This window comes from Chiloscyllium punctatum, chromosome 29 (genome assembly GCF_047496795.1).
Source record: "Chiloscyllium punctatum isolate Juve2018m chromosome 29, sChiPun1.3, whole genome shotgun sequence".
Classification (NCBI taxonomy): Eukaryota; Metazoa; Chordata; class Chondrichthyes; order Orectolobiformes; family Hemiscylliidae; genus Chiloscyllium; species Chiloscyllium punctatum.
In genome coordinates this window covers 4,332,043-4,356,596 of record NC_092767.1, presented here as the reverse complement: position 1 = coordinate 4,356,596, position 24,554 = coordinate 4,332,043, and positions in this window count along the sequence as shown.

The window sequence follows — 24,554 nt, the reverse complement described above, 5'->3', positions numbered from 1 at the left end:
GTGTGTACAGGGAGTACAGTGGGGGCTGAGGGACACAGCCGTGTGTGTACAGGGAGTACAGTAGGGGGCTGAGGACACAGCCGTGTGTGTACAGGGAGTACAGTAGTGGTCTGAGTACACAGCCGTGTGTGCACAGGGAGTACAGTAGGGGGCTGAGGGACACATCCGTGTGTGTACAGGGAGTACAGTAGGTGCCTGAGGACACAGCCGTTTGTATACAGGGAGTACAGTGAGGGTCTGAGGGACACAGCCGTGTGTGTACAGGGATTACAGTAGGGGGCTGAGGGACACAGCCATGTGTGGACAGGGAGTACAGTAGGGGGCTGAGGGACACAGCCGTGTGTGTACAAATGTACAGTAGGGGGCTGAGGGACACAGCCGTGTGTGTACAGGGAGTACAGTAGGGGGCTGAGGGACACAGCCGTGTGTGTACAGGGAGTTCAGTAGAGGGCTGAGGACACAGCCGTGTGTGTACAGGGACTACAGTAGGGGGCTGAGTACACAGCCGTGTGTGCACAGGGAGTCCAGTAGGGGTCTGAGGGACACATCCGTGTGTGTACAGGGAGTACAGTAGGTGGCTGAGGACACAGCCGTGTGTGTACAGGGAGTAGAGTAGGGGACTGAGGGACACAGCCGTGTGTGTACAGAGAGTACAGCAGCGGGCTGAGGGACACAGCCGTGTGTGTACAGGGAGTACAGTAGGGGGCTGAGCACACAGCCATGAGTGTACAGTGAGTACAGTAGGGGACTGTGGACACAGCCATGTGTGTACAGGGAGTACAGTAGGGGACTGAGGACACAGCCGTGTGTGTGCAGGGAGTAGAGTAGGGGGCTGAGGGACACAGCCGTGTGTGGACAGGGAGTACAGTAGGGGGCTGAGGGACACAGCCGTGTGTGTACAGGGAGTACAGTAGGGGGCTGAGGACACAGCCGTGTGTGTACGGGGAGTACAGTAGGTGGCTGCGACACACAGCCGTGTGTCTACAGGGAGTAGAGTAGGGGACTGAGGGACACAGCCGTGTGTGTACAGGGAGTACAGTAGGGGGCTGAGGGTCACAGCCGTGTGTGTACAGGGAGTACAGCAGGGGGCTGAGGGACACAGCCGTGTGTGTACAGGGAGTACAGTAGGGGTCTGAAGACAGAGCCGTGGGTGGACAGGGAGTACAGTAAGGGGCTGAGGACACAGCCGTGTGTGTACAGGGAGTACAGTGAGGGGCTGAGGGACACAGCCGTGTGTGTACAGGGAGTACAGTAGGGGGCTGAGGGACACAGCCGTGTGTGGACAGGGAGTACAGTAGTGGGCTGAGGACACAGTTGTGTGTGTACAGGGAGTACAGTAGGGGGCTGAGGGACACAGCCGTGTGTGTACAGGGAGTACAGTAGGGGGCTGAGGGACACAGCTGTGTGTGTACAGGGAGTAGAGTAGGGGGCTTAGGGACACAGCCGTGTGTGTACAGGGAGTACAGTAGTGGGCTGAGGACACAGCTGTGTGTGTAGAGGGAGTACAGTAGGGGGCTGAGGGACACAGCCGTGTGTGTACAGGGAGTACAGTGGGGGCTGAGGGACACAGCCGTGTGTGTACAGGGAGTACAGTAGGGGGCTGAGGACACAGCCGTGTGTGTAGAGGGAGTACAGTAGGGGGCTGAGGGACACAGCCGTGTGTGTACAGGGAGTACAGTGGGGGCTGAGGGACACAGCCGTGTGTGTACAGGGAGTACAGTAGGGGGCTGAGGACACAGCCGTGTGTGTACAGGGAGTACAGTAGTGGTCTGAGTACACAGCCGTGTGTGCACAGGGAGTACAGTAGGGGGCTGAGGGACACATCCGTGTGTGTACAGGGAGTACAGTAGGGGCCTGAGGACACAGCCGTTTGTATACAGGGAGTACAGTGAGGGTCTGAGGGACACAGCCGTGTGTGTACAGGGAGTACAGTAGGGCGCTGAGGGACACAGCCATGTGTGGACAGGGAGTACAGTAGGGGGCTGAGGGACACAGCCGTGTGTGTACAAATGTACAGTAGGGGGCTGAGGGACACAGCCGTGTGTGTACAGGGAGTACAGTAGGGGGCTGAGGGACACAGCCGTGTGTGTACAGGGAGTACAATAGGGGGCTGAGGACACAGCCGTGTGTGTACAGGGAGTACAGTAGGGGTCTGAGTACACAGCCATGTGTGCACAGGGAGTACAGTAGGAGGCAGAGGGACACATCCGTGTGTGTACAGGGAGTACAGTAGGGGGCTGAGGGACGCAGCTGTGTGTGTACAGGGAGTACAGTAGGGGACTGAGGACACAGCCGTGTGTGTACAGGGAGTACAGTATGGGGCTGAGGGACATAGCCATGTGTGGACAGGGAGTACAGTAGGGGACTGAGGACACAGCCGTGTGTGTTCCGGAGTACAGTAGGGGGCCGAGGACACAGCCGTGTGTGGACAGGGAGTACAGTAGGGGAATGAGGACACAGCCGTGTGTGTACAGGGAGTACAATAGGGGACTGAGGAAACAGCCGTGTGTGTACAGGGAGTACAGTAGGAGACTGAGGGACACAGCCGTGTGTATACAGGGAGTACCATAAGGGGCTGAGAGACACAGCCGTGTGTGTACAGGGAGTACATTAGGGGGCTGAGGACACAGCCGTGTGTGTACAGGGAGTACAGTAGTGGTCTGAGTACACAGCCGTGTGTGCACAGGGAGTACAGTAGGGGGTTGAGGAACACATCCGTGTGTGTACAGGGAGTACAGTAGGTGGCTGAGGACACAGCCGTGTGTGTACAGGGAGTAGAGTAGGGGGCTAAGGGACACAGCCGTGTGTGTACAGGGAGTACAGTAGGGGGCTGAGGGACGCAGCCGTGTGTGTACAGGGAGTACAGTAGGGGTCTGAGGACACAGCCCTGTGTGGACAGGGAGTACAGTAAGGGGCTGACGGACACAGCTGTGTGTGTACAGGGAGTACAGTAGGGGGCTGAGGGACACAGCCCTGTGTGCACTGGGAGTACAGTAGGGGACTGAGGACACAGCCGTGTGTGCACAGGGAGTAGAGTAGGGGGCTATGGGACCCAGCCGTGTGTGTACAGGGAGTAGAGTAGGGGGCTGAGGACACAGCCGTGTGTGTACAGGGAGTACAGTAGGGGGCTGAGGGACACAGCCGTGTGTGTACAGGGAGTACAGTAGGGGGCTGAGGACACAGCTCTGTGAGTACAGGGAGTACAGTAGGAGGCTTAGGGACACAGCCGTGTGTATACAGGGAGTACAGTAACGGGCTGAGTACACAGCCGTGTGTGTACAGGAAGTACAGTAGGGGGCAGAGGGACACAGCCCTGTGTGTACAGGGAGTACTGTAGGGGACTGAGGACACAGCCGTGTATATACAGGGAGTTCAGTAAGGGGCTGAGGGACACAGCCGTGTGTGTTCAGGGAGTACAGTAGGGGGCTGAGGGACACAGCCGTGTGTGTACAAATGTACAGTAGGGGGCTGAGGGACACAGCCGTGTGTGTACAGGGAGTACAGTAGGGGGCTGAGGGACACAGCCGTGTGTGTACAGGGAGTTCAGTAGAGGGCTGAGGACACAGCCGTGTGTGTACAGGGATTACAGTAGGGGTCTGAGTACACAGCCGTGTGTGCACAGGGAGTCCAGTAGGGGTCTGAGGGACACATCCGTGTGTGTACAGGGAGTACAGTAGGTGGCTAAGGACACAGCCGTGTGTGTACAGGGAGTAGAGTAGGGGACTGAGGGACACAGCCGTGTGTGTACAGGGAGTACAGCAGCGGGCTGAGGGACACAGCCGTGTGTGTACAGGGAGTACAGTAGGGGGCTGAGCACACAGCCATGAGTGTACAGTGAGTACAGTAGGGGACTGTGGACACAGCCATGTGTGTACAGGGAGTACAGTAGGGGACTGAGGACACAGCCGTGTGTGTGCAGGGAGTAGAGTAGGGGGCTGAGGGACACAGCCGTGTGTGGACAGGGAGTACAGTAGGGGGCTGAGGGACACAGCCGTGTGTGTACAGGGAGTACAGTAGGGGGCTGAGGACACAGCCGTGTGTGTACGGGGAGTACAGTAGGGGGCTGCGACACACAGCCGTGTGTCTACAGGGAGTAGAGTAGGGGACTGAGGGACACAGCCGTGTGTGTACAGGGAGTACAGTAGGGGGCTGAGGGTCACAGCCGTGTGTGTACAGGGAGTACAGCAGGGGGCTGAGCGACACAGCCGTGTGTGTACAGGGAGTACAGTAGGGGTCTGAAGACAGAGCCGTGGGTGGACAGGGAGTACAGTAAGGGGCTGAGGACACAGCCGTGTGTGTACAGGAAGTACAGTAGGGGGCTGAGGGACACAGCCCTGTGTGTACAGGGAGTACAGTAGGGGCCTGAGGACACAGCCGTGTGTATACAGGGAGTAAAGTGAGGGGCTGAGGGACACAGCCGTGTGTGTACAGGGAGTACAGTAGGGGGCTGAGGGACACAGCCGTGTGTGGACAGGGAGTACAGTAGTGGGCTGAGGACACAGTTGTGTGTGTACAGGGAGTACAGTAGGGGGCTGAGGGACACAGCCGTGTATATACAGGGAGTTCAGTAAGGGGCTGAGGGACACAGCCGTGTGTGTTCAGGGAGTACAGTAGGGGGCTGAGGGACACAGCCGTGTGTGTACAAATGTACAGTAGGGGGCTGAGGGACACAGCCGTGTGTGTACAGGGAGTACAGTAGGGGGCTGAGGGACACAGCCGTGTGTGTACAGGGAGTTCAGTAGAGGGCTGAGGACACAGCCGTGTGTGTACAGGGATTACAGTAGGGGTCTGAGTACACAGCCGTGTGTGCACAGGGAGTCCAGTAGGGGTCTGAGGTACACATCCGTGTGTGTACAGGGAGTACAGTAGGTGGCTAAGGACACAGCCGTGTGTGTACAGGGAGTAGAGTAGGGGACTGAGGGACACAGCCGTGTGTGTACAGGGAGTACAGCAGCGGGCTGAGGGACACAGCCGTGTGTGTACAGGGAGTACAGTAGGGGGCTGAGCACACAGCCATGAGTGTACAGTGAGTACAGTAGGGGACTGTGGACACAGCCATGTGTGTACAGGGAGTACAGTAGGGGACTGAGGACACAGCCGTGTGTGTGCAGGGAGTAGAGTAGGGGGCTGAGGGACACAGCCGTGTGTGGACAGGGAGTACAGTAGGGGGCTGAGGGACACAGCCGTGTGTGTACAGGGAGTACAGTAGGGGGCTGAGGACACAGCCGTGTGTGTACGGGGAGTACAGTAGGGGGCTGCGACACACAGCCGTGTGTCTACAGGGAGTAGAGTAGGGGACTGAGGGACACAGCCGTGTGTGTACAGGGAGTACAGTAGGGGGCTGAGGGTCACAGCCGTGTGTGTACAGGGAGTACAGCAGGGGGCTGAGCGACACAGCCGTGTGTGTACAGGGAGTACAGTAGGGGTCTGAAGACAGAGCCGTGGGTGGACAGGGAGTACAGTAAGGGGCTGAGGACACAGCCGTGTGTGTACAGGAAGTACAGTAGGGGGCTGAGGGACACAGCCCTGTGTGTACAGGGAGTACAGTAGGGGCCTGAGGACACAGCCGTGTGTATACAGGGAGTACAGTGAGGGGCTGAGGGACACAGCCGTGTGTGTACAGGGAGTACAGTAGGGGGCTGAGGGACACAGCCGTGTGTGGACAGGGAGTACAGTAGTGGGCTGAGGACACAGTTGTGTGTGTACAGGGAGTACAGTAGGGGGCTGAGGGACACAGCCGTGTGTGTACAGGGAGTACAGTAGGGGGCTGAGGGACACAGCTGTGTGTGTACAGGGAGTAGAGTAGGGGGCTTAGGGACACAGCCGTGTGTGTACAGGGAGTAGAGTAGGGGGCTGAGGGACACAGCCGTGTGTGTACAGGGAGTACAGTAGGGGGCTGAGGACACAGCCGTGTGTGTACAGGGAGTACAGTAGGGGTCTGAGTACACAGCCATGTGTGCACAGGGAGTACAGTAGGAGGCAGAGGGACACATCCGTGTGTGTACAGGGAGTACAGTAGGGGGCTGAGGGACGCAGCTGTGTGTGTACAGGGAGTACAGTAGGGGACTGAGGACACAGCCGTGTGTGTACAGGGAGTACAGTATGGGGCTGAGGGACATAGCCATGTGTGGACAGGGAGTACAGTAGGGGACTGAGGACACAGCCGTGTGTGTTCCGGAGTACAGTAGGGGGCTGAGGACACAGCCGTGTGTGGACAGGGAGTACAGTAGGGGAATGAGGACACAGCCGTGTGTGTACAGGGAGTACAATAGGGGACTGAGGACACAGCCGTGTGTGTACAGGGAGTACAGTAGGAGACTGAGGGACACAGCCGTGTGTATACAGGGAGTACCATAAGGGGCTGAGAGACACAGCCGTGTGTGTACAGGGAGTACAGTAGGGGGCTAAGGGACACAGCCGTGTGTGTACAGGGAGTACAGTAAGGGGCTGAGGGACACAGCCGTGTGTGTACAGGGAGTACAATAGGGGACTGAGGACACAGCCGTGGGGGTACAGGGAGTACAGTAGGAGACTGAGGGACACAGCCGTGTGTATACAGGGAGTACCATAAGGGGCTGAGAGACACAGCCGTGTGTGTACAGGGAGTACAGTAGGGGGCTAAGGGACACAGCCGTGTGTGTACAGGGAGTACAGTAAGGGGCTGAGGGACACAGCCGTGTGTGTACAGGGAGTACAATAGGGGACTGAGGACACAGCCGTGGGGGTACAGGGAGTACAGTAGGGGGCTGAGGGACACAGCCGTGTGTGTACATGGAGTACAGTAGGGGGCTGAGGGACACAGCCGTGAGTGGACAGGGAGTACATTAGGGGGCTGAGGGACACAGCCGTGTGTGGACAGGGAGTACAGTAGGGGGCTGAGGGACACAGCCGTGGGTGGACAGGGAGTACAATGGGGGGCTGAGGGACACAGCCGTGTGTGTTCAGGGAGTACAGTAGGGGGATGAGGGACACAGCCGTGTGTGTACAAATGTACAGTAGGGGGCTGAGGGACACAGCCGTGTGTGTACAGGGAGTACAGTAGGGGGCTGAGGGACACAGCCGTGTGTGTACAGGGAGTACAGTAGTGGGCTGAGGACACAGCCGTGTGTGTACAGGGAGTACAGTAGTGGTCTGAGTACACAGCCGTGTGTGCACAGGGAGTACAGTCGGGGGCTGAGGGACACATCCGTGTGTGTACAGGAAGTACAGTAGGTGGCTGAGGACACAGCCGTGTGTGTACAGGGAGTAGAGTAGGGGGCTAAGGGACACAGCCGTGTGTGTACAGGGAGTACAGTAGGGGGCTGAGGGACGCAGCCGTGTGTGTACAGGGAGTACAGTAGGGGGCTGAGGACACAGCCCTGTGTGGACAGGGAGTACAGTAAGGGGCTGACGGACACAGCTGTGTGTGTACAGGGAGTATAGTAGGGGGCTGAGGGACACAGCCCTGTGTGCACTGGGAGTACAGTAGGGGACTGAGGACACAGCCGTGTGTGCACAGGGAGTAGAGTAGGGGGCTGAGGGACACAGCCGTGTGTGTACAGGGAGTACAGTAGTGGGCTGAGGACACAGCTCTGTGCGTACAGGGAGTACAGTAGGGGGCAGAGGGACACAGCCGTGTGTATACAGGGAGTACAGTAACGGGCTGAGGACACAGCCGTGTGTGTACAGGAAGTACAGTAGGGGGCTGAGGGACACAGCTCTGTGTGTACAGGGAGTACAGTAGGGGCCTGAGGACACAGCCGTGTATATACAGGGAGTACAGTAAGGGGCTGAGGGACACAGCCGTGTGTGTACAGGGAGTATAGTAGGGGGCTGAGGGACACAGCCGTGTGTGTACAAATGTACAGTAGGGGACTGAGAGACACAGCTATGTGTGTACAGGGAGTAGAGTAGGGGGCTGAGGGACACAGCCGTGTGTGTACAGGGAGTACAGTAGGGGGCTGAGGGACACAGCCGTGTGTGTACAGGGAGTACAGTAGGGGGCTGAGGACATAGCCGTGTGTGTACAGGGTTTACAGTAGGCGTCTGAGTACACAGCCGTGTGTGCACAGGGAGTACAGTAGGGGTCTGAGGGACACATCCGTGTGTGTACAGGGAGTACAGCAGGTGGCTGAGGACACAGCCGTGTGTGTACAGGGAGTAGAGTAGGGGGCTGAGGGACACAGCCCTGTGTGTACAGGGAGTACAGTAGGGGGCTGAGGGACACAGCCGTGTGTGTACAGGGAGTACAGTAGGGGGCTGAGGACACAGCCATGTGTGTACAGTGAGTACAGTAGGGGACTGTGGACACAGCCATGTGTGTACAGGGAGTACAGTAGGGGACTGAGGACACAGCCGTGTGTGTGCAGGGAGTAGAGTAGGGGGCTGAGGGACACAGCCGTGTGTGGTCAGGGAGTACAGTAGGGGGCTGAGGGACACAGCCGTGTGTATACAGGGAGTACAGTAAGGGGCTGAGGACACAGCCGTGTGTGTACAGGAAGTACAGTAGGGGGCTGAGGGACACAGCCCTGTGTGTACAGGGAGTACAGTAGGGGCCTGAGGACACAGCCATGTGTATACAGGGAGTACAGTGAGGGTCAGAGGGACACAGCCGTGTGTGTACAGGGAGTACAGTAGGGGCTGAGGGACACAGACATGTGTGGACAGGGAGTACAGCAGTGGGCTGAGTACACAGCTGTGTGTGTACAGGGAGTAGAATAAGGGGCTGAGGGACACAGCCGTGTGTGTACAGGGAGTACAGTAGGGGGCTGAGGGACACAGCCGTGTGTGTACAGGGAGTACAGTAGTGGGCTGAGGACACAGCCGTGTGTGTACAGGGAGTACAGTAGTGGTCTGAGTACAACAGCCGTGTGTGCACAGGGAGTACAGTAGGGGGCTGAGGGACACATCCGTGTGTGTACAGGAAGTACAGTAGGTGGCTGAGGACACAGCCGTGTGTGTACAGGGAGTACAGTATGGGGCTGACGGACACAACCGTGTGTGTACAGGGAGTACAGTAGGGGGCTGAGGGACGCAGCCGTGTGTGTACAGGGAGTACAGTAGGGGGCTGAGGACACAGCCCTGTGTGGACAGGGAGTACAGTAAGGGGCTGACGGACACAGCTGTGTGTGTACAGGGAGTACAGTAGGGGGCTGAGGGACACAGCCCTGTGTGCACTGGGAGTACAGTAGGGGACTGAGGACACAGCCGTGTGTGCACAGGGAGTAGAGTAGGGGGCTGTGGGAGACAGCCGTGTGTGGACAGGGAGTACAGTAGGGGGCTGAGGACACAGCCGTGTGTGTACAGGGAGTACAGTAGGGGGCTGAGGGACACAGCCGTGTGTGTACAGGGAGTACAGTAGGGGGCTGAGGACACAGCTCTGTGTGTACAGGAAGTACAGTAGGGGGCTGAGGGACACAGCCCTGTGTGTACAGCGAGTACAGTAGGGGCCTGAGGACACAGTGAGGGGCTGAGGGACACAGAAGTGTGTATACAGGGAGTACAGTAGGGGGCTGAGCGACACAGCCGTGTGTGTACAGGGAGTACAATATGGGCCTGAGGACACAGCCGTGTATATACAGGGAGTACAGTCAGGGGCTGAGGGACAAAGCCGTGTGTGTACAGGGAGTACAGTAGGGGGCTGAGGGACACAGCCGTGTGTGGACAGGGAGTACAGTAGTGGGCTGAGGACACAGCTGTGTGTGTACAGGGAGTACAGTAGGGGGCTGAGGGACACAGCTGTGCGTGTACAGGGAGTACACTAGGGGGCTGAGGGACACAGCCGTGTGTGTACAGGGAGTACAGTAGGGGACTGAGGGACACAGCTGTGTGTGTACAGGGAGTAGAGTAGGGGGCTGAGGGACACAGCCGTTTGTGTACAGGGAGTACAGTAGGGGGCAGAGGGACACAGCCGTGTGTGTACAGGGAGTACAGTAGGGGGCTGAGGACACAGCCGTGTGTGTAAAGGGAGTACAGTAGGGGTCTGAGTACACAGCCGTGTGTGCACAGGGAGTACAGTAGGGGTCTGAGGGACACATCCGTGTGTGTACAGGGAGTACAGTAGGTGGCTGAGGACACAGCCGTGTGTGTACAGGGAGTAGAGTAGGGGGCTGAGGGACACAGCCGTGTGTGTACAGGGAGTACAGTAGGGGGCTGAGGGACACAGCCGTGTGTGTACAGGGAGTACAGTAGGGGGCTGAGGACACAGCCATGTGTGTACAGTGAGTAGAGTAGGGGACTGTGGACACAGCCATGTGTGTACAGGGAGTAGAGTAGGGGACTGAGTACACAGCCGTGTGTGTGCAGGGAGTAAAGTAGGGGGCTGAGGGACACAGCTGTGTGTGGATAGGGAGTACAGTAGGGGGCTGAGGGACACAGCCGTGTGTGTACAGGGAGTACAGTAGGGGGCTGAGGACACAGCCGTGTGTGTACAGGGAGTAAAGTAGGGGGCTGCGAGACACAGCCGTGTGTGTACAGGGAGTACAGTAGGGGACTGAGGGACACAGCCGTGTGTGTACAGGGAGTACAGTAGGTGGCTGAGGGTCACAGCCGTGTGTGTACAGGGAGTACAGCAGGGGGCTGGGCGACACAACCGTGTGTGTACAGGGAGTACAGTAGGGGGCTGAGGGGCACATCCGTGTGTGTACAGGGAGTACAGTAGGGGTCTGAAGACAGAGCCGTGGGTGGACAGGGAGTACAGTAGGGGGTTGAGGGACACAGCCGTGTGTGGACAGGGAGTACAGTAGGGGGCTGAGGGACACATCCGTGTGTGTACAGGGAGTACAGTAAGGGTCTGAAGGACACAGCCGTGTGTGTACAGGGAGTACAGTAGCGGACTGAGGACACAGCTCTGTGTGTACAGGGAGTACATTAGGGGGCTGAGGGACACAGCCGTGTGTATACAGGGAGTACAGTAAGGGGCTGAGGACACAGCCGTTTGTGTACAGGAAGTACAGTAGGGGGCTGAGGGACGCAGCCCTGTGTGTACAGGGAGTACAGTAGGGGCCTGAGGACACAGCCGTTTGTATACAGGGAGTACAGTGAGGGGCTGAGGGACACAGCCGTGTCTGTACAGGGAGTACAGTAGGGGGCTGAGGGACACAGCCATGTGTGGACAGGGAGTACAGTAGTGGGCTGAGGACACAGCTGTGTGTGTAGAGGGAGTACAGTAGGGGGCTGAGGGACACAGCCGTGTGTGTACAGGGAGTACAGTGGGGGCTGAGGGACACAGCCGTGTGTGTACAGGGAGTACAGTAGGGGGCTGAGGACACAGCCGTGTGTGTACAGGGAGTACAGTAGTGGTCTGAGTACACAGCCGTGTGTGCACAGGGAGTACAGTAGGGGGCTGAGGGACACATCCGTGTGTGTACAGGGAGTACAGTAGGTGCCTGAGGACACAGCCGTTTGTATACAGGGAGTACAGTGAGGGTCTGAGGGACACAGCCGTGTGTGTACAGGGATTACAGTAGGGGGCTGAGGGACACAGCCATGTGTGGACAGGGAGTACAGTAGGGGGCTGAGGGACACAGCCGTGTGTGTACAAATGTACAGTAGGGGGCTGAGGGACACAGCCGTGTGTGTACAGGGAGTACAGTAGGGGGCTGAGGGACACAGCCGTGTGTGTACAGGGAGTTCAGTAGAGGGCTGAGGACACAGCCGTGTGTGTACAGGGACTACAGTAGGGGGCTGAGTACACAGCCGTGTGTGCACAGGGAGTCCAGTAGGGGTCTGAGGGACACATCCGTGTGTGTACAGGGAGTACAGTAGGTGGCTGAGGACACAGCCGTGTGTGTACAGGGAGTAGAGTAGGGGACTGAGGGACACAGCCGTGTGTGTACAGAGAGTACAGCAGCGGGCTGAGGGACACAGCCGTGTGTGTACAGGGAGTACAGTAGGGGGCTGAGCACACAGCCATGAGTGTACAGTGAGTACAGTAGGGGACTGTGGACACAGCCATGTGTGTACAGGGAGTACAGTAGGGGACTGAGGACACAGCCGTGTGTGTGCAGGGAGTAGAGTAGGGGGCTGAGGGACACAGCCGTGTGTGGACAGGGAGTACAGTAGGGGGCTGAGGGACACAGCCGTGTGTGTACAGGGAGTACAGTAGGGGGCTGAGGACACAGCCGTGTGTGTACGGGGAGTACAGTAGGTGGCTGCGACACACAGCCGTGTGTCTACAGGGAGTAGAGTAGGGGACTGAGGGACACAGCCGTGTGTGTACAGGGAGTACAGTAGGGGGCTGAGGGTCACAGCCGTGTGTGTACAGGGAGTACAGCAGGGGGCTGAGGGACACAGCCGTGTGTGTACAGGGAGTACAGTAGGGGTCTGAAGACAGAGCCGTGGGTGGACAGGGAGTACAGTAAGGGGCTGAGGACACAGCCGTGTGTGTACAGGGAGTACAGTGAGGGGCTGAGGGACACAGCCGTGTGTGTACAGGGAGTACAGTAGGGGGCTGAGGGACACAGCCGTGTGTGGACAGGGAGTACAGTAGTGGGCTGAGGACACAGTTGTGTGTGTACAGGGAGTACAGTAGGGGGCTGAGGGACACAGCCGTGTGTGTACAGGGAGTACAGTAGGGGGCTGAGGGACACAGCTGTGTGTGTACAGGGAGTAGAGTAGGGGGCTTAGGGACACAGCCGTGTGTGTACAGGGAGTACAGTAGTGGGCTGAGGACACAGCTGTGTGTGTAGAGGGAGTACAGTAGGGGGCTGAGGGACACAGCCGTGTGTGTACAGGGAGTACAGTGGGGGCTGAGGGACACAGCCGTGTGTGTACAGGGAGTACAGTAGGGGGCTGAGGACACAGCCGTGTGTGTAGAGGGAGTACAGTAGGGGGCTGAGGGACACAGCCGTGTGTGTACAGGGAGTACAGTGGGGGCTGAGGGACACAGCCGTGTGTGTACAGGGAGTACAGTAGGGGGCTGAGGACACAGCCGTGTGTGTACAGGGAGTACAGTAGTGGTCTGAGTACACAGCCGTGTGTGCACAGGGAGTACAGTAGGGGGCTGAGGGACACATCCGTGTGTGTACAGGGAGTACAGTAGGGGCCTGAGGACACAGCCGTTTGTATACAGGGAGTACAGTGAGGGTCTGAGGGACACAGCCGTGTGTGTACAGGGAGTACAGTAGGGCGCTGAGGGACACAGCCATGTGTGGACAGGGAGTACAGTAGGGGGCTGAGGGACACAGCCGTGTGTGTACAAATGTACAGTAGGGGGCTGAGGGACACAGCCGTGTGTGTACAGGGAGTACAGTAGGGGGCTGAGGGACACAGCCGTGTGTGTACAGGGAGTACAATAGGGGGCTGAGGACACAGCCGTGTGTGTACAGGGAGTACAGTAGGGGTCTGAGTACACAGCCATGTGTGCACAGGGAGTACAGTAGGAGGCAGAGGGACACATCCGTGTGTGTACAGGGAGTACAGTAGGGGGCTGAGGGACGCAGCTGTGTGTGTACAGGGAGTACAGTAGGGGACTGAGGACACAGCCGTGTGTGTACAGGGAGTACAGTATGGGGCTGAGGGACATAGCCATGTGTGGACAGGGAGTACAGTAGGGGACTGAGGACACAGCCGTGTGTGTTCCGGAGTACAGTAGGGGGCCGAGGACACAGCCGTGTGTGGACAGGGAGTACAGTAGGGGAATGAGGACACAGCCGTGTGTGTACAGGGAGTACAATAGGGGACTGAGGACACAGCCGTGTGTGTACAGGGAGTACAGTAGGAGACTGAGGGACACAGCCGTGTGTATACAGGGAGTACCATAAGGGGCTGAGAGACACAGCCGTGTGTGTACAGGGAGTACATTAGGGGGCTGAGGACACAGCCGTGTGTGTACAGGGAGTACAGTAGTGGTCTGAGTACACAGCCGTGTGTGCACAGGGAGTACAGTAGGGGGTTGAGGAACACATCCGTGTGTGTACAGGGAGTACAGTAGGTGGCTGAGGACACAGCCGTGTGTGTACAGGGAGTAGAGTAGGGGGCTAAGGGACACAGCCGTGTGTGTACAGGGAGTACAGTAGGGGGCTGAGGGACGCAGCCGTGTGTGTACAGGGAGTACAGTAGGGGTCTGAGGACACAGCCCTGTGTGGACAGGGAGTACAGTAAGGGGCTGACGGACACAGCTGTGTGTGTACAGGGAGTACAGTAGGGGGCTGAGGGACACAGCCCTGTGTGCACTGGGAGTACAGTAGGGGACTGAGGACACAGCCGTGTGTGCACAGGGAGTAGAGTAGGGGGCTGTGGGACCCAGCCGTGTGTGTACAGGGAGTAGAGTAGGGGGCTGAGGACACAGCCGTGTGTGTACAGGGAGTACAGTAGGGGGCTGAGGGACACAGCCGTGTGTGTACAGGGAGTACAGTAGGGGGCTGAGGACACAGCTCTGTGAGTACAGGGAGTACAGTAGGAGGCTTAGGGACACAGCCGTGTGTATACAGGGAGTACAGTAACGGGCTGAGTACACAGCCGTGTGTGTACAGGAAGTACAGTAGGGGGCAGAGGGACACAGCCCTGTGTGTACAGGGAGTACTGTAGGGGACTGAGGACACAGCCGTGTATATACAGGGAGATCAGTAAGGGGCTGAGGGACACAGCCGTGTGTGTTCAGGGAGTACAGTAGGGGGCTGAGGGACACAGCCGTGTGTGTACAAATGTACAGTAGGGGGCTGAGGGACACAGCCGTGTGTGTACAGGGAGTACAGTAGGGGGCTGAGGGACACAGCCGTGTGTGTACAGGGAGTTCAGTAGAGGGCTGAGGACACAGCCGTGTGTGTACAGGGATTACAGTAGGGGTCTGAGTACACAGCCGTGTGTGCACAGGGAGTCCAGTAGGGGTCTGAGGGACACATCCGTGTGTGTACAGGGAGTACAGTAGGTGGCTAAGGACACAGCCGTGTGTGTACAGGGAGTAGAGTAGGGGACTGAGGGACACAGACGTGTGTGTACAGGGAGTACAGCAGCGGGCTGAGGGACACAGCCGTGTGTGTACAGGGAGTACAGTAGGGGGCTGAGCACACAGCCATGAGTGTACAGTGAGTACAGTAGGGGACTGTGGACACAGCCATGTGTGTACAGGGAGTACAGTAGGGGACTGAGGACACAGCCGTGTGTGTGCAGGGAGTAGAGTAGGGGGCTGAGGGACACAGCCGTGTGTGGACAGGGAGTACAGTAGGGGGCTGAGGGACACAGCCGTGTGTGTACAGGGAGTACAGTAGGGGGCTGAGGACACAGCCGTGTGTGTACGGGGAGTACAGTAGGGGGCTGCGACACACAGCCGTGTGTCTACAGGGAGTAGAGTAGGGGACTGAGGGTCACAGCCGTGTGTGTACAGGGAGTACAGCAGGGGGCTGAGCGACACAGCCGTGTGTGTACAGGGAGTACAGTAGGGGTCTGAAGACAGAGCCGTGGGTGGACAGGGAGTACAGTAAGGGGCTGAGGACACAGCCGTGTGTGTACAGGAAGTACAGTAGGGGGCTGAGGGACACAGCCCTGTGTGTACAGGGAGTACAGTAGGGGCCTGAGGACACAGCCGTGTGTATACAGGGAGTACAGTGAGGGGCTGAGGGACACAGCCGTGTGTGTACAGGGAGTACAGTAGGGGGCTGAGGGACACAGCCGTGTGTGGACAGGGAGTACAGTAGTGGGCTGAGGACACAGTTGTGTGTGTACAGGGAGTACAGTAGGGGGCTGAGGGACACAGCCGTGTATATACAGGGAGTTCAGTAAGGGGCTGAGGGACACAGCCGTGTGTGTTCAGGGAGTACAGTAGGGGGCTGAGGGACACAGCCGTGTGTGTACAAATGTACAGTAGGGGGCTGAGGGACACAGCCGTGTGTGTACAGGGAGTACAGTAGGGGGCTGAGGGACACAGCCGTGTGTGTACAGGGAGTTCAGTAGAGGGCTGAGGACACAGCCGTGTGTGTACAGGGATTACAGTAGGGGTCTGAGTACACAGCCGTGTGTGCACAGGGAGTCCAGTAGGGGTCTGAGGTACACATCCGTGTGTGTACAGGGAGTACAGTAGGTGGCTAAGGACACAGCCGTGTGTGTACAGGGAGTAGAGTAGGGGACTGAGGGACACAGCCGTGTGTGTACAGGGAGTACAGCAGCGGGCTGAGGGACACAGCCGTGTGTGTACAGGGAGTACAGTAGGGGGCTGAGCACACAGCCATGAGTGTACAGTGAGTACAGTAGGGGACTGTGGACACAGCCATGTGTGTACAGGGAGTACAGTAGGGGACTGAGGACACAGCCGTGTGTGTGCAGGGAGTAGAGTAGGGGGCTGAGGGACACAGCCGTGTGTGGACAGGGAGTACAGTAGGGGGCTGAGGGACACAGCCGTGTGTGTACAGGGAGTACAGTAGGGGGCTGAGGACACAGCCGTGTGTGTACGGGGAGTACAGTAGGGGGCTGCGACACACAGCCGTGTGTCTACAGGGAGTAGAGTAGGGGACTGAGGGACACAGCCGTGTGTGTACAGGGAGTACAGTAGGGGGCTGAGGGTCACAGCCGTGTGTGTACAGGGAGTACAGCAGGGGGCTGAGCGACACAGCCGTGTGTGTACAGGGAGTACAGTAGGGGTCTGAAGACAGAGCCGTGGGTGGACAGGGAGTACAGTAAGGGGCTGAGGACACAGCCGTGTGTGTACAGGAAGTACAGTAGGGGGCTGAGGGACACAGCCCTGTGTGTACAGGGAGTACAGTAGGGGCCTGAGGACACAGCCGTGTGTATACAGGGAGTACAGTGAGGGGCTGAGGGACACAGCCGTGTGTGTACAGGGAGTACAGTAGGGGGCTGAGGGACACAGCCGTGTGTGGACAGGGAGTACAGTAGTGGGCTGAGGACACAGTTGTGTGTGTACAGGGAGTACAGTAGGGGGCTGAGGGACACAGCCGTGTGTGTACAGGGAGTACAGTAGGGGGCTGAGGGACACAGCTGTGTGTGTACAGGGAGTAGAGTAGGGGGCTTAGGGACACAGCCGTGTGTGTACAGGGAGTAGAGTAGGGGGCTGAGGGACACAGCCGTGTGTGTACAGGGAGTACAGTAGGGGGCTGAGGACACAGCCGTGTGTGTACAGGGAGTACAGTAGGGGTCTGAGTACACAGCCATGTGTGCACAGGGAGTACAGTAGGAGGCAGAGGGACACATCCGTGTGTGTACAGGGAGTACAGTAGGGGGCTGAGGGACGCAGCTGTGTGTGTACAGGGAGTACAGTAGGGGACTGAGGACACAGCCGTGTGTGTACAGGGAGTACAGTATGGGGCTGAGGGACATAGCCATGTGTGGACAGGGAGTACAGTAGGGGACTGAGGACACAGCCGTGTGTGTTCCGGAGTACAGTAGGGGGCTGAGGACACAGCCGTGTGTGGACAGGGAGTACAGTAGGGGAATGAGGACACAGCCGTGTGTGTACAGGGAGTACAATAGGGGACTGAGGACACAGCCGTGTGTGTACAGGGAGTACAGTAGGAGACTGAGGGACACAGCCGTGTGTATACAGGGAGTACCATAAGGGGCTGAGAGACACAGCCGTGTGTGTACAGGGAGTACAGTAGGGGGCTAAGGGACACAGCCGTGTGTGTACAGGGAGTACAGTAAGGGGCTGAGGGACACAGCCGTGTGTGTACAGGGAGTACAATAGGGGACTGAGGACACAGCCGTGGGGGTACAGGGAGTACAGTAGGAGACTGAGGGACACAGCCGTGTGTATACAGGGAGTACCATAAGGGGCTGAGAGACACAGCCGTGTGTGTACAGGGAGTACAGTAGGGGGCTAAGGGACACAGCCGTGTGTGTACAGGGAGTACAGTAAGGGGCTGAGGGACACAGCCGTGTGTGTACAGGGAGTACAATAGGGGACTGAGGACACAGCCGTGGGGGTACAGGGAGTACAGTAGGGGGCTGAGGGACACAGCCGTGTGTGTACATGGAGTACAGTAGGGGGCTGAGGGACACAGCCGTGTGTGGACAGGGAGTACATTAGGGGGCTGAGGGACACAGCCGTGTGTGGACAGGGAGTACAGTAGGGGGCTGAGGGACACAGCCGTGGGTGGACAGGGAGTACAATGGGGGGCTGAGGGACACAGCGGAGTGTGGACAGGGAATACAGTAGGGGGCTGAGGGACACAGCCGTTTGTGTACAGGGAGTACAGTAGGGGGTTGAGGGACACAGCCATGTTTGGACAGGGAGTACAGTAGGGGGCTGAGTGACACAGCCGTGTGTGGACAGGGAGTACAGTAGGGGGCTGAGGGACACAGCCGTGGGTGGACAGGGAGTACAATGGGGGGCTGAGGGACACAGCGGAGTGTGGACAGGGAATACAGTAGGGGGCTGAGGGACACAGCCGTTTGTGTACAGGGAGTACAGTAGGGGGTTGAGGGACACAGCCATGTTTGGACAGGGAGTACAGTAGGGGGCTGAGTGACACAGCCGTGTGTGTACAGGGAGTACAGTAGGGGACTGAGGACACAGCCGTGTGTGTGCAGGGAGTAGAGTAGGTGGCTGAGGACACAGCCGTGTGTGTACGGGGAGTACAGTAGGGGGCTGCGACACACAGCCGTGTGTCTACAGGGAGTAGAGTAGGGGACTGAGGGACACAGCCGTGTGTGTGCAGGGAGTACAGTAGGGGGCTGAGGGTCACAGCCGTGTGTGTACAGGGAGTACAGCAGGGGGCTGAGCGACACAGCCGTGTGTGTACAGGGAGTACAGTAGGGGTCTGAAGACAGAGCCGTGGGTGGACAGGGCGTACAGTAAGGGGCTGAGGACACAGCCGTGTGTGTACAGGAAGTACAGTAGGGGGCTGAGGGACACAGCCCTGTGTGTACAGGGAGTACAGTATTGGCCTGAGGACACAGCCGTGTGTATACAGGGAGTACAGTGAGGGGCTGAGGGACACAGCCGTGTGTGTACAGGGAGTACAGTAGGGGGCTGAGGGACACAGCCGTGTGTGGACAGGGAGTAGAGTAGTGGGCTGAGGACACAGTTGTGTGTGTACAGGGAGTACAGTAGGGGGCTGAGGGACACAGCCGTGTGTGTACAGGGAGTACAGTAGGGGGCTGAGGGACACAGCTGTGTGTGTACAGGGAGTAGAGTAGGGGGCTGAGGGACACAGCCGTGTGTGTACAGGGAGTAGAGTAGGGGGCTGAGGGACACAGCCGTGTGTGTACAGGGAGTACAGTAGGGGCTGAGGACACAGCCGTGTGTGTACAGGGAGTACAATAGGGGTCTGAGTACACAGCCATGTGTGCACAGGGAGTACAGTAGGAGGCAGAGGGACACATCCGTGTGTGTACAGGGAGTACAGTAGGGGGCTGAGGGACGCAGCCGTGTGTGTACAGGGAGTACAGTAGGGGACTGAGGACACAGCCGTGTGTGTACAGGGAATACAGTAGGGGGCTGAGGGACATAGCCATGTGTGGACAGGGAGTACAGTAGGGGACTGAGGACACAGCCGTGTGTGTTCCGGAGTACAGTAGGGGGCTGAGGACACAGCCGTGTGTGGACAGGGAGTACAGTAGGGGAATGAGGACACAGCCGTGTGTGTACAGGGAGTACAATAGGGGACTGAGGACACAGCCGTGTGTGTACAGGGAGTACAGTAGGAGACTAAGGGACACAGCCGTATGTATACAGGGAGTACCATAAGGGGCTGAGAGACACAGCCGTGTGTGTACAGGGAGTACAGTAGGGGGCTAAGGGACACAGCCGTGTGTGTACAGGGAGTACAGTAAGGGGCTGAGGGACACAGCCGTGTGTGTACAGGGAGTACAATAGGGGACTGAGGACACAGCCGTGGGGGTACAGGGAGTACAGTAGGGGGCTGAGGGACACAGCCGTGTGTGTACAGGGAGTACAGTAGGGGGCTGAGGGACACAGCCGTGTGTGGACAGGGAGTACATTAGGGGGCTGAGGGACACAGCCGTGTGTGGACAGGGTGTACAGTAGGGGACTGAGGGACACAGCCGTGTGTGGACAGGGAGTACAGTAGGGGACTGAGGGACACAGCCGTGGGTGGACAGGGAGTACAATGGGGGGCTGAGGGACACAGCGGAGTGTGGACAGGGAATACAGTAGGGGGCTGAGGGACACAGCCGTTTGTGTACAGGGAGTACAGTAGGGGGATGAGGGACACAGCCATGTTTGGACAGGGAGTACAGTAGGGGGCTGAGTGACACAGCCGTGTGTGTACAGGGAGTACAGTAGGGGGTTGAGGGACACAGCCGTGTGTGGACAGGGAGTACAGTAGGGGACTGAGGGACACAGCCGTGTGTGTGCAGGGAGTACAGTAGGGGGCTGAGGGACACAGCCGTGTGTGCACAGGGAGTACAGTAGGAGACTGAGGGACACAGCCGTGTGTGTACAGGGAGTACAGTAGGGCTCTGAGGACACAGCCGTGTGTGTACGGGGAGTACAGTAGGGGGCTGAGGACACAGCCGTGTGTGGACAGGGAGTACAGTAGGGGGCTGAGGACACAGCCGTGTGTGGACAGGGAGTACAGTAAGGGGCTGAGGGACACAGCCGTATGTGTACAGGTAGTACAATAGGGGGCTGAGGACACAGCCGTGTGTGGAGAGGGAGTACAGTAAGGGGCTGAGGGACACAGCCGTGTGTGTACAGGGAGTACAATAGGGGACTGAGGACACAGCCGTGTGTGTGCAGGGAGTAGAGTAGGGGACTGAGGGACACAGCCGTGTGTATACAGGGAGTACAATAGGGGGCTGAGGGACACAGCCGTGTGTGTACAGGGAGTACAGTAAGGGGCTGAGGGTCACAGCCGTGTGTGGACAGGGAGTACAGTAGGGGGCTGAGGACACAGCCGTGTGTGGACAGGGAGTACAGTGGGGGGCTGAGGGACACAGCCGTGTGTGTGCAGGGAGTACAGTAGGGGGCTGAGGGACACAGCCGTGTGTGGACAGGGAGTAGAGCAGGGGGCTGAGGGACACAGCCGTGTCTGGACAGGGAGTACAGTAGGGGGCTGAGGGACACTACCGTGTGTGGACAGGGAGTACAGTAGGGGGCTGAGGGACACAGCCGTGTGTGTACAGGGAGTACAGTAGGGGGCTTTGGGACACAGCCGTGTGTGTACAGGGAGTACAGTGGGGGCTTGGGGACACAGCCGTGTGTGTACAGGGCTTACTGTAGGTGGCTGAGGACACAGCCGTGTGTGTACAGGGAGTACAGTAGGGGGCTGAGGACACAGACGTGTGTGTACAGGGAGTACAGTAGGGGACTGAGGGACACAGCCGTGTGTGTACAGGGAGTACAGTAGGGGTCTGAGGGCACAGCCGTGTGTGGACAGGGAATACAGTAGGGGGCTGAGGGACACAGCCGTGTGTGTGCAGGGAGTACAGTAGGGGGTTGAGGGACACAGCCGTGTGCGGACAGGGAGAACAGTAGGGGGCTGAGGGACACAGCCGTGTGTTCAGGGAGTACAGTCGGAGGCTGAGGGACACAGCCGTGTGTGGACAGGGAGTACAGTAGGGGACTGAGGGACACAGCCGTGGGTGGACAGGGAGTACAATGGGGGGCTGAGGGACACAGCGGAGTGTGGACAGGGAATACAGTAGGGGGCTGAGGGACACAGCCGTTTGTGTACAGGGAGTACAGTAGGGGGATGAGGGACACAGCCATGTTTGGACAGGGAGTACAGTAGGGGGCTGAGTGACACAGCCGTGTGTGTACAGGGAGTACAGTAGGGGGTTGAGGGACACAGCCGTGTGTGGACAGGGAGTACAGTAGGGGACTGAGGGACACAGCCGTGTGTGTGCAGGGAGTACAGTAGGGGGCTGAGGGACACAGCCGTGTGTGCACAGGGAGTACAGTAGGAGACTGAGGGACACAGCCGTGTGTGTACAGGGAGTACAGTAGGGCTCTGAGGACACAGCCGTGTGTGTACGGGGAGTACAGTAGGGGGCTGAGGACACAGCCGTGTGTGGACAGGGAGTACAGTAGGGGGCTGAGGACACAGCCGTGTGTGGACAGGGAGTACAGTAAGGGGCTGAGGGACACAGCCGTATGTGTACAGGTAGTACAATAGGGGGCTGAGGACACAGCCGTGTGTGGAGAGGGAGTACAGTAAGGGGCTGAGGGACACAGCCGTGTGTGTACAGGGAGTACAATAGGGGACTGAGGACACAGCCGTGTGTGTGCAGGGAGTAGAGTAGGGGACTGAGGGACACAGCCGTGTGTATACAGGGAGTACAATAGGGGGCTGAGGGACACAGCCGTGTGTGTACAGGGAGTACAGTAAGGGGCTGAGGGTCACAGCCGTGTGTGGACAGGGAGTACAGTAGGGGGCTGAGGACACAGCCGTGTGTGGACAGGGAGTACAGTGGGGGGCTGAGGGACACAGCCGTGTGTGTGCAGGGAGTACAGTAGGGGGCTGAGGGACACAGCCGTGTGTGGACAGGGAGTAGAGCAGGGGGCTGAGGGACACAGCCGTGTCTGGACAGGGAGTACAGTAGGGGGCTGAGGGACACTACCGTGTGTGGACAGGGAGTACAGTAGGGGGCTGAGGGACACAGCCGTGTGTGTACAGGGAGTACAGTAGGGGGCTTTGGGACACAGCCGTGTGTGTACAGGGAGTACAGTGGGGGCTTGGGGACACAGCCGTGTGTGTACAGGGCTTACTGTAGGTGGCTGAGGACACAGCCGTGTGTGTACAGGGAGTACAGTAGGGGGCTGAGGACACAGACGTGTGTGTACAGGGAGTACAGTAGGGGACTGAGGGACACAGCCGTGTGTGTACAGGGAGTACAGTAGGGGTCTGAGGGCACAGCCGTGTGTGGACAGGGAATACAGTAGGGGGCTGAGGGACACAGCCGTGTGTGTGCAGGGAGTACAGTAGGGGGTTGAGGGACACAGCCGTGTGCGGACAGGGAGAACAGTAGGGGGCTGAGGGACACAGCCGTGTGTTCAGGGAGTACAGTCGGAGGCTGAGGGACACAGCCGTGGGAGTACAGGGAGTACAGTGGGATGAGGGACACAGCCGTGTGTGTACAGGGAGTACAGTAGGGGGCTGAGGGACACAGCCGTGTGTGTACAGGGAGTACAGTAGGGGGCTGAGGACACAGCTGTTTGTGGACAGGGAGTACAGTAGGGGGCTGAGGACACAGCCGTGTGTACAGGGAGTACAGTAGGGGACTGAGGGACACAGCCGTGTGTGTACAGGGAGTACAGTAGGGGTCTGAGGACACAGCCGTGTGTGTACAGGGAGTACAGTATGGGGCTGAGGGACATAGCCATGTGTGGACAGGGAGTACAGTAGGGGACTGAGGACACAGCCGTGTGTGTTCCGGAGTACAGTAGGGGGCTGAGGACACAGCCGTGTGTGTACAGGGAGTACAGTATGGGGCTGAGGGACATAGCCATGTGTGGACAGGGAGTACAGTAGGGGACTGAGGACACAGCCGTGTGTGTTCCGGAGTACAGTAGGGGGCTGAGGACACAGCCGTGTGTGGACAGGGAGTACAGTAGGTGAATGAGGACACAGCCGTGTGTGTACAGGGAGTACAATAGGGGACTGAGGACACAGCCGTGTGTGTACAGGGAGTACAGTAGGAGACTGAGGGACACAGCCGTGTGTATACAGGGAGTACCATAAGGGGCTGAGAGACACAGCCGTGTGTGTACAGGGAGTACAGTAGGGGGCTAAGGGACACAGCCGTGTGTGTACAGGGAGTACAGTAAGGGGCTGAGGGACACAGCCGTGTGTGTACAGGGAGTACAATAGGGGACTGAGGACACAGCCGTGGGGGTACAGGGAGTACAGTAGGAGACTGAGGGACACAGCCGTGTGTATACAGGGAGTACCATAAGGGGCTGAGAGACACAGCCGTGTGTGTACAGGGAGTACAGTAGGGGGCTAAGGGACACAGCCGTGTGTGTACAGGGAGTACAGTAAGGGGCTGAGGGACACAGCCGTGTGTGTACAGGGAGTACAATAGGGGACTGAGGACACAGCCGTGGGGGTACAGGGAGTACAGTAGGGGGCTGAGGGACACAGCCGTGTGTGTACATGGAGTACAGTAGGGGGCTGAGGGACACAGCCGTGTGTGGACAGGGAGTACATTAGGGGGCTGAGGGACACAGCCGTGTGTGGACAGGGAGTACAGTAGGGGGCTGAGGGACACAGCCGTGGGTGGACAGGGAGTACAATGGGGGGCTGAGGGACACAGCGGAGTGTGGACAGGGAATACAGTAGGGGGCTGAGGGACACAGCCGTTTGTGTACAGGGAGTACAGTAGGGGGTTGAGGGACACAGCCATGTTTGGACAGGGAGTACAGTAGGGGGCTGAGTGACACAGCCGTGTGTGGACAGGGAGTACAGTAGGGGGCTGAGGGACACAGCCGTGGGTGGACAGGGAGTACAATGGGGGGCTGAGGGACACAGCGGAGTGTGGACAGGGAATACAGTAGGGGGCTGAGGGACACAGCCGTTTGTGTACAGGGAGTACAGTAGGGGGTTGAGGGACACAGCCATGTTTGGACAGGGAGTACAGTAGGGGGCTGAGTGACACAGCCGTGTGTGTACAGGGAGTACAGTAGGGGACTGAGGACACAGCCGTGTGTGTGCAGGGAG